Below are 10,000 nucleotides of genomic sequence, written 5' to 3'. Positions count from 1 at the left end.
GCTCACGCCCACAACCCTTCTACGCTCACCGTCGCGACCCCCCTACTCGTCGGGGCCTCAGCGCCGTCGCTCTCTTCGAGCTGACACGGACGTTATTCGCTCTGCCGACCGACGGCCCGGTATAGGCACGACGCTATAGCGCCTCCCATTTTAAGGGCTAGTTGCTTCGGCAGGTGAGTTGTTACACACTCCTGAGCGGATTCCGACCTCCATGGCCACCGTCCTGCTGTCTTTAGCAACCAACTCCTTTTCGTGGGATCCGAAATGTGCGTCGTTTAGGCGCCTTAACCGGGCGTTTGGTTCATCCCACAGCGCCAGTTCTGCTTACCAAAAATGGCCCACTGGGCGCTCAGATTCAAATCAATTGCCGCGGCCTCAATCAAGGAAAAAGGCCGGGCTTCTCACCCATTGAAAGTTTGAGAATAGGTTGAGGTCGTTTCGACCCCAAGGCCTCTAATCTATTCGCTTTACCGGATGAAACTCCGTTTGTTCTCTTTGCGAGCACCAGCTATCCTGAGGGAAACTTCGGGGGGAACCAGCTACTAGATGGTTCGATTAGTCTTTCGCCCCTATACCCAACTCCGACGATCGATTTGCACGTCAGAATCGCTGCGGACCTCCACCAGGGTTTCCCCTGGCTTCGTCTGGCCAGGCATAGGTCACCATCTTTCGGGTCCCAACGTGTGCGCTCTGGGTTCGTCCGGCCGACTCGACCAAACCCTTTTAAGGGGGGAAAGATCTCGCGAGCATTCGGACGCCCTGGGGTTGCGCCCGCTCTGTTCGAGACGGGATCACCCCTCGCGGATGCACCCTCATCGGGGCCGCTTCACTTTCATTGCGCCTCGCGAGTTTAGTTTGATAATTTCTCGACGACTTGCGCACATGTTAGACTCCTTGGTCCGTGTTTCAAGACGGGTCGGGTGGGACCCGACTTCTACTCTCCGCTCTGGGCCTCCACAGGTTGAGCACCGCAACTTTTTCTCTTTTACAAAAAAAAGCTACGACACCTCCCGGGAGGAGACAGGTCACGACCGGGCAGTACTGTTGGGAAACGCCGCGCTCGTCATCGCGGCACCCGCGAAGGTAACCACGAAACTCGCTAACGGACGCCCCGTGTAACAGACACCCAGTCGGTCGCGGAGTCCTACTAGGCCCCCCACTTGCGGACCTTGGCGTGGCTATTGCGATCGCAGAAACGACTTATGCAAGAGAGCCGCCAATTCAGGCAGTCTCCATGCAGCGTTAAGGGCATACAACCAAGTGCCGGGAGCGGGGACTTGTTCGACCTTCGAGGGCCCACCCGTTTAACCCCCTGAACGGTTTCACGCACTCTTGAACTCTCTCTTCAAAGTTCTTTTCAACTTTCCCTCGCGGTACTTGTTCGCTATCGGTCTCGTGGCGATATTTAGCCTTAGAAGGAGTTTTACCTCCCGCTTAGGGCTGCACGCTCAAGCAACCCGACTCTTGGGAAGGGATCCGATGCACGGTCTCGGCTCGTCTTATCTACGGGCCTGACACCCTCTGTGGGTTGCTCGCCCCGTTCATGGAGACTTGGACGATAGATACCGGACAGACGCGCACGATCCTCCCGAACACCACATTCCTCGGCACCCGCTCAACCGGGCGCGAGGTTCGGTGCTGGGCTCATCCCTGTTCGCTCGCCGCTACTAAGGGAATCCTTGTTAGTTTCTTTTCCTCCGCTTACTGATATGCTTAAGTTCAGCGGGTAGTCTCATCTAAACTGAGGTCAGAATGAATTGTTTGTTTTCAAAAGGAGACAACACTTTATCTAGCTCGGCAGACTTTGGCGTTTTAAAGCCGGAAAGATTGAATAATTGCCGGTTCAAATTTTTTTTTTTCGAAATAAAGCGAGTCTCTCGTTATTCGCAAAAATTAATTTACGAAAAGTGACAGGGCGTCCTGCGGCTTTTTGTATTGAAACAACGCGTCGTGCGCGAACCAAGCTTGCATAACGAGCGGTTAGAGTGAGTGATAATTCGCGGTGGTCGACACTTCGACACGCCCGGCGCACACACACAACTAAACTCGCGTTGAAGCGGTATATCGCGCACACGCAGCCGACACCTTGTTCGAGAAGATGTGTTTATTTCTAAAATTTTTTTTTGAGTTGGCTCAAAAATTTCCCATCTGTTTTGCCATCGAAAAAGGTTTCTTTTGAATAGAGAGGAAAAAAACAAAACAGGGCGAACCTTCTTTTATTTTTCCCCCTTTTTTGTATTTGAGGCATCGCGGACACTTAAGTCGCGCGGCACCCAGACGTTAGAGATTCGGGAGCTTTTATGCGGTCAGGCCGGGTGAAAAATAAATCTCGCCGCGACCCAACATGCAAAACCAAGACTGAAAAAATCTCTGTTCGTTCATCATTCGACCGACCCTCAGTCAGATGTGGCCCGAGCGAGAAGCTGGGCCGCCATTTACGTTCAAGATTTCGATGCTCCATGTGTTCTGCAGTTCGCATGGATTAGCGCACTTTGCTGCGCTCTTCATCGATCCACGAGCCTAGTGATCCACCGTTCAGGGTCGTATATAAAACGACATATTCGTTTTCTTCTCTCTTTTTCTCCAACCCGCCCAAGCAAATGAATGCGAGGGCGGAGAAAGAAAGCCAGAAAGAAAATGTTCCGATAAACACTCGTACTAGAATTTGGGTTTAGTGTGTTATTGTGATTTTGAATTCTTCCTACTTCATCGAGAGGGCGAAGGGCAAGCTTAAAAAACATTCGGTTTTCAACGGCATAGTGTCGGGCTTTGGAGTGTTAGTCTATACGACGCACACGCACGCAACCACGAGTATCTACGCCCGAAAAGAACGTCCAGAGTAAAGTCTCACACTTTCGTCCCCCACCGAGAATCAAAAAATCCCGAAGACGAAGAGAGAAACAAAAAAAAAACAATTTCGATTGGGCGTATCCGCTTTAAACCACCGCGCATCAGAGCGCCTGATACCCGTTCAAAATCTTGATGTTTTTTTTTTTTTTTTCCGACTCTCCATCCACCGAGTTTTTATTTTTCAAAGTGTTTGATTTAGGGACTAAGACTTTATAAAATCTCCTTTATTGTTCCTTCGGTACTCGCGGCCCAGGCGGGCTATCGTATTCTTCACTCTACTAACGTCAACACTGTGAGCGCCGCTAAAGGTCGAATGAATCTATAGAGACATTCACCATCGAAGCAGGAAGAATTTGCTCACGGCCATAGACCAAATCGAAAGACTTTGTGTTTTTTTTTGAGCCGAGAGGAAAGAAAAATCAATTTGAAAAGGCGAATCCGCTTTAAACCACCGCGCATCAGAGCGCCTGATACCCGTTCAAAATAAATGATTTTTCTTCCGTCAACCCACACATAGTTCATACGATGTCTTACGCCGAAAGACTTTTGATGGGGTTTTTTTTGTTTTGCAACTTTTAGTTGTTTCGTGCTCAACCAAAGCCATATGCGCAAAACATTTGTCTTGTTCGTTTATGATCCTTCCGCAGGTTCACCTACGGAAACCTTGTACGACTTTTACTTCCTCTAAAGGATCAAGTTCGACCATCTTTCAGTCTCGCCGTTGGTAGGCACCGCACGGGCAGAGATTGCTCCCCACTCGACGGCACCCCGACAAGCCCGTCCGAAGGCCTCACTAAATCATTCAATCGGTAGTAGCGACGGGCGGTGTGTACAAAGGGCAGGGACGTAATCGACGCGGGCTAGTGACCCGCGCCTACTAGGGATTCCTGGTTCATGGGGATCATTGCAGTCCCCAATCCCAACCACGAAGGAGGTTCAGCGGTTACCCGGTCCTTTCGGACAGGGAGAGTGAAACACGCTGATTCCTTCAGTGTAGCGCGCGTGCGGCCCAGGACATCTAAGGGCATCACAGACCTGTTATTGCTCACTGTCACGCGGCTGGACGCCGCTTGTCCCTCTAAGAAGACTGCGTGACGGACGCGAGAGCAGAAGGTATCGCCGGGGATGACGACGACCGAATAACAATAGAGCCAGCCCCCGCGAGACATTCCCGACAAAGCCCCGCCATACCTCATCCGCCAGGCAACCAACCCGTGAAGGCCGTACACCCGACGAACAAAGCACAACGAAACCAAGCCGAGAGATTGCCTCACTAAAGGAACCAGTCCCACCGAGACCCGAATCGCCGCCACCTGATCCGACGCCTCCGTACTCCCTTCGGTTTCAATTGATAAAACCCGTCACCTATTTAGCAGGCTAGAGTCTCGTTCGTTATCGGAATTAACCAGACAAATCGCTCCACCAACTAAGAACGGCCATGCACCACCACCCACCGAATCAAGAAAGAGCTCTCAATCTGTCAATCCTTCCAGTGTCCCGGGCCTGGTGAGGTTTCCCGTGTTGAGTCAAATTAAGCCGCAGGCTCCACTCCTGGTGGTGCCCTTCCGTCAATTCCTTTAAGTTTCAGCTTTGCAACCATACTTCCCCCGGAACCCAAAGACTTTGGTTTCCCGGAAGCTGCCCGTCGAGTCATTGGAGTAACTCCGACGGATTGCTGGTTGGCATCGTTTATGGTTAGAACTAGGGCGGTATCTGATCGCCTTCGAACCTCTAACTTTCGTTCTTGATCAAGGAAAACATTCTTGGCAAATGCCTTCGCTGTTGTTCGTCTTGCGGCGGTCCAAGAATTTCACCTCTGTCGCCGCAGTACGAATGCCCCCGTCCGTCTCTATTGACCATTACCTCGGGTCCAAAAGTAAAAGACCAGCAAAATCGGACCGAGGTCCTATTCCATCATTCCATGCTGCGATATTCAGGCGTTGGGATACACCTGCTTTGAGCACTCTAATTTGTTCAAAGTAAACGTTGCCGGCCGCCCGAGACACCCGGTGAAGGGCACCCCGAACGATTGACTGGGTGGAGCGAATCGAGTCAACTACGACCAAAATTTAAAAAAGAACCCGAAAGAACTTTCCAACTCTGGCCGCAGATACAACAACGACGCACCGACCACCACTCCGGCGATGTTGTCCGACCGTGAAGAGAGTCGGGCTTTGACACCCGGGCTCCCAGAGCGTGAAACGCAACACCCTTGATTCAGAGCGGCGCCGCCCGGCCGAAGACAGACATCCGACTACGAGCTTTTTAACCGCAACAACTTTAATATACGCTATTGGAGCTGGAGTTACCGCGGCTGCTGGCACCAGACTTGCCCTCCAATGGTTCCTCGTTAAAGGATTTAAAGTGTACTCATTCCAATCACGGGGCCTCGGAAGAGTCCCGTATCGTTATTTTTCGTCACTACCTCCCCGTGCCGGGAGTGGGTAATTTGCGCGCCTGCTGCCTTCCTTGGATGTGGTAGCCGTTTCTCAGGCTCCCTCTCCGGAATCGAACCCCGATTCCCCGTTACCCGTTGCAACCATGGTAGGCGCGTAACCTACCATCGACAGTTGATAAGGCAGACATTTGAAAGATACGTCGCCGGCGCGAAGGCCGTGCGATCGGCGTGAAGTTATCCAGAGTCACCAAAATTGGTACGGTGCGCGAGCCCGAAAGCCCGGCCCCGACTGGTTTTGATCTAATAAAAGCACCTCTTCTGCGAGCCCGAAAGCCGCAGTCGAGGCTCGAGTGCATGTATTAGCTCTAGAATTACCACAGTTATCCAAGTAGGATGGAGTGGATCTAAGGAACCATAACTGATTTATTGAGCCATTCGCGGTTTCGCCGTCTAGCGGCTTGTACTTAGACATGCATGGCTTAATCTTTGAGACAAGCATATGCTACTGGCAGGATCAACCAGGTATTTCGTGTATGTTTGTTTGATATGCATCCGGCGAGTTGCGGGTTTTTATTTCGCCCACGCATCACCAAACACACACCAAATCAACACGTTTTTCGTTTTTTTTTCTTTTTCTTCGGAAACTAAAATTTTTGATCGCAACGCCTGGCGTGTCACAGCGAGTCCCAGTGAAGAGAAACACCGATCCGATCCGTTTGTTGGATTTTTTTCATTTCATTTCCAAAGTCAAAGACCATTCAACGGTCTATGAGCCCAAAGTGAATCGGATTCATTCGACCGGTCTTGATATATTCATCAACTTTTTTTCCCGTATTACGGTTTTCGACGGTCATATGTGGCGTGCTGTATGCTCATAAGTCAAGCCTGCTTTACTAAGCTGACAAGCATACATCTTTTAAATTTTTGTGGGCTCAGAGTTTTATTTTTATTTTTCCACCGCCGAGGCACACTCTCGCATCACCCCGCACGACACACACACACACACACACCTCACCGCTCAACGGTCACACGAGGCAGAATTTTCCGCAAAGACTTTCGAAGAGAAAGAGAAAACTCGGAACAACCGCGGTCAGAGGCCAGCATAGAGGCATCGTATAGAAAGTCATGGGCGGAAAAAAACAAATCATTTCAAGTCGAGACAAGCAACCAGACTACCCCTATAAAAGTGCGCAATTCTTTAAGAGTTCACCGAAGAATGACCGAGATCAAGTATGCACGAAACGAACATATTCCAAGGGCAGCTGAATAAGCGATTCTGCGCCGAAGCGCGAGAAAAGCAAGCGGTACACCGATGGGGATCGTTTTTTTATCGTGTTAGATTCGTTGTTGTCAAGCAAGGATTCTCAAAATGTTTTTTTGCATTGCACCCAAGTTTCGTACTGATTACTTGTCGCAGACCGGTGACTGTCAAAAAAAATTTTTTTACGTTTTTTCTTGAGAGGTCACTGCCTACACACAACTCCGGGCGGGCCGTACACTCACAGCCGTTTGAATTCTCCCTTCGTGTGTCATGGCCATAACTGAGCGTACATCTTACCGGGCGCCGAGTTGATCTGGCTTGTTCGATGAACGTTCGGGATACGTACAATCGATATAGCTCCAACCGTAACTCGTTTGTAATTACGCCGGCCATACTCAGCGGGCGCTCAGCTCAGCTCTCGATATCTTCCGTCGAAGGGAAGTTCGTAGTAAAAGAGAGTCAGAGTCGACGCCACATTTTGCGGTCCTCGCATCTCATCCGATTTTTGAATTTTATAGATTTGCCATCACTTCCACCCAATTCTCTCGTATATTTCAATCTCTTGACTTTGTCCGACCGGGCCGTCTTCGCCCCCCTTCAACTCCGTCCATCTCCACTTCTGTGTTCCACACAACGAGCTTCCGTCAAACGGCAAAATGTGAAATATGCGCACGCCGCACGAAATAATTTGAAAGCGTTCTGTTTGGTGGCTTTTTTATTTTTTATCTCTCGGCTCACACACACACACACACATTTCCGCCTGAACGGTAATTTTTTTTTGATACGGTGTCAAAAAGTGAAAAGACGCGCACCATTTTCTTTTCTCTTCCGTATCGTCGCTGACGGTAAACGCTGATGGTTATGATGCCGTAAGTTTGGAAGAAAGAATCTTTCCCGTCTTGTCTTGTTACGGTAAAATAACAAAGAACAAGCGTCCGATTTCTCTCACAGACGGCCACAGACAAACCACACGTGCCGAAGAAACGAAACGTCCGAAACCAAAAAAATGTTTGACGCGCGCACCTCTTCTGAACTTTTCGACCAAGAGTCGTTGGATCGAGTGACGAGCTTCTCAGCTGTCGCACCAATCGGTGAAGCGGGCGTTTGAATTCCCGTCCACATCGCGGTTCGGATATATTTTTACATATACCGACCATCGGAATTTCGAAAACGGTTTTACCGAAGGAATGATATTTCACACACCGACAGCTCATCGAGTTCGTCTCCGTTCAACGGTTTTTTTTTTTAAGACTTTTGATCGCATGGGGCTAAACTGGTTAGAGCAAAGCCGCGATCCAAGCAGTGAAAAAAAAACAAAGACAGTGCAAGCGCGATCGAACGGAATCGAAACTAAAATCATGTGAAGTGGCGGGCGGAAAGGAGCTCAGCTACGGTGGAAATGAAACTACAACTAACGCCCGAACCGGACAACTTCCCATTCTGCGTCTTCGTTTCATTTCCCAAAGCTCCCCGTCGATACCAAAGTTTTTGCGTCGAAGCTACTAAAGAAATTTCGCGCTTTCCTTTTCGCCTCTTTCGCCTTCCCTTCGATATCTATCCAACCACCGGCTTCGACTTTATTTCTTTCACCCGTCTATTCGCCCGATAGTCGACGGTCGGCCATTCTTTGGTATCGGCCAGGCGGACTAACAAGAAGTAAGACTCGTTTGAAAAATTTGGACCGGGCTTTACAATCGCTGCTTGTCGTAATGTCGCAAATTTGAAAAAAATTTTCAATTCGAGAAACCAAACTATTCGACACTTCGAAAATTTTTGGGACTCTGAAAATTTTTCCGAGTTTAGGAATCGAGACCTCTTCTATACTAAGGAAAACCACTAATGTTCCGCCGACATAATGTCCTCCGTTTTCCGGCTCATTTTTAGCGATTGGACGGGGACATTGCCCCATCCAACCGCCAGCCGACTTTCAGGAACCGTCGTTTTCAAAGTTGGGACTTAGAAAATTTTCGACGAGTGGGAATTTTTTACGGTCGCAAGTCATTCACGACACGCCCGACCAACCCATTTGAGAGCCGCCACGCCTCGACGGTGTGACGGCTTTTTTTCGAATCGACGGGTCTCGCTCACTCCTCTCTCGCGCCGACCAGAGGCCGGGCGAGAGAGTCGTTGCCAAACACCGTCGTCGGAAATGGGAGAATTTGAGTGGGAATTTTTTACGGTCGCGAGTCATCACGACACGCCCGACCAACCCACTTGAGAGCCGCCACGCCTCGACGGTGTGACGGCTTCTCTTTTCGAATCGACGGGTCTCGCTCACTCCTCTCTCGCGCCGACCAGTGGCCGGGCGAGAGAGTCGTTGCCAAACACCGTCGTCGAAATCGAGAAATTTTCATTTCCATTTCCATTTTTTTTCATCGGCCTTTATACGTCCAAGTCCCGCAACCACGTTACTACCACGTCGTCGGGACTTAGAAAAATTTTTCAATTTTTCGGACTTAGAAAATTTTTCAACTTTCTTTTTTTCGACAACCTCTTCCCTATATAGGAAAGTAGTGGATGTTCCGGGCAGTAACTGTACGAAAAAGTCGATTTCCGAATTTTTGCCGGACATTCACCTGAGCTCAGGCCGGGCCGCCCGCTCAACTGCCGCCCGGTCACCACCAAAAACCGGTCTTGGAAATTTTAGGACTTAGAAAATTTTTCAACTTTTTCTTTCTCGACAACCTCTTCCCTATATAGGAAAGTAGTGGATGTTCCGGGCAGTAACTGTACGAAAAAGTTGATTTCCGAAATTTTGCCGGGCTTTCACCAGAGCTCAGGCGGGGCTTACCATCACACCCGCCGACCGGTCACCACCAAAAACCGGTCTTGGAAATTTTAGGACTTAGAAATTTTTTCCAACTTTTTTTCTTTCCTCTTTCTCTCTTTTTCAGCCGTCTTTGCTCGTCCCAGTGCCGCCTATAGCTTCACTATCCATCGTCGGGACTTAGAAAAATTTTTCAATTTTTCGGACTTAGAAAATTTTTTCAATTTTCATTTTCGACAACCTCTTCCCTATATAGGAAAGTAGTGGATGTTCCGGGCAGTAACTGTACGAAAAAGTTGATTTCCGAAATTTTGCCGGACATTCACCTGAGCTCAGGCCGGGCCGCCCGCTCAACTGCCGACCGGTCTCCACCAAAAACCGGTCTTGGAAATTGTTAGGACTTAGAAATTTTTTCCAACTTTTTTTCTTTCGCTCTTTCTCTCTTTTTCAGCCGTCTTTGCTCGTCCCAGTGCCGCCTATAGCTTCACTATCCATCGTCGGGACTTAGAAAAATTTTTCAATTTTTCGGACTTAGAAAATTTTTTCAATTTTCATTTTCGACAACCTCTTCCCTATATAGGAAAGTGGTGGATGTTCCGGGCAGTAACTGTACGAAAAAGCTCATTTCCGAGAGGGTCGCCGGACTTTCACCAGAGCCCGGGCCGGGCCGCCCGCTCAACTGCCGACCGGTCTCCACCAAAAACCGGTCTTGGAATTTTTCGGA

General features: G+C 49.4%; 3 non-coding genes across 3 annotated transcripts in view; all 3 read right to left on the bottom strand.

The window, feature by feature from the left end:
* Window positions 1-1,750, bottom strand: part of LOC124319072 — a 4,582-nt gene extending 2,832 nt beyond the window's left edge. The window contains exon 1 of the ribosomal RNA XR_006912766.1: window positions 1-1,750. This exon is cut by the window's left edge and continues 2,832 nt beyond it. This is a non-coding gene — a ribosomal RNA (large subunit ribosomal RNA).
* Window positions 1,751-2,390: 640 nt separating this feature from the next.
* On the bottom strand, window positions 2,391-2,543 carry LOC124319074. The gene has a single exon (XR_006912767.1). It is a non-coding gene; the product is annotated as a 5.8S ribosomal RNA (ribosomal RNA).
* Window positions 2,544-3,480: 937 nt separating this feature from the next.
* LOC124319077 lies at window positions 3,481-5,773 on the bottom strand. The gene has a single exon (XR_006912771.1). It is a non-coding gene; the product is annotated as a small subunit ribosomal RNA (ribosomal RNA).
* Window positions 5,774-10,000: the final 4,227 nt, after the last annotated feature.

Source organism: Daphnia pulicaria, unplaced genomic scaffold, assembly GCF_021234035.1.
Source record: "Daphnia pulicaria isolate SC F1-1A unplaced genomic scaffold, SC_F0-13Bv2 h1tg000118l, whole genome shotgun sequence".
Classification (NCBI taxonomy): Eukaryota; Metazoa; Arthropoda; class Branchiopoda; order Diplostraca; family Daphniidae; genus Daphnia; species Daphnia pulicaria.
Note: the sequence above shows the minus strand (reverse complement) of the source record. Positions and strands in the feature narration are given on the sequence as shown.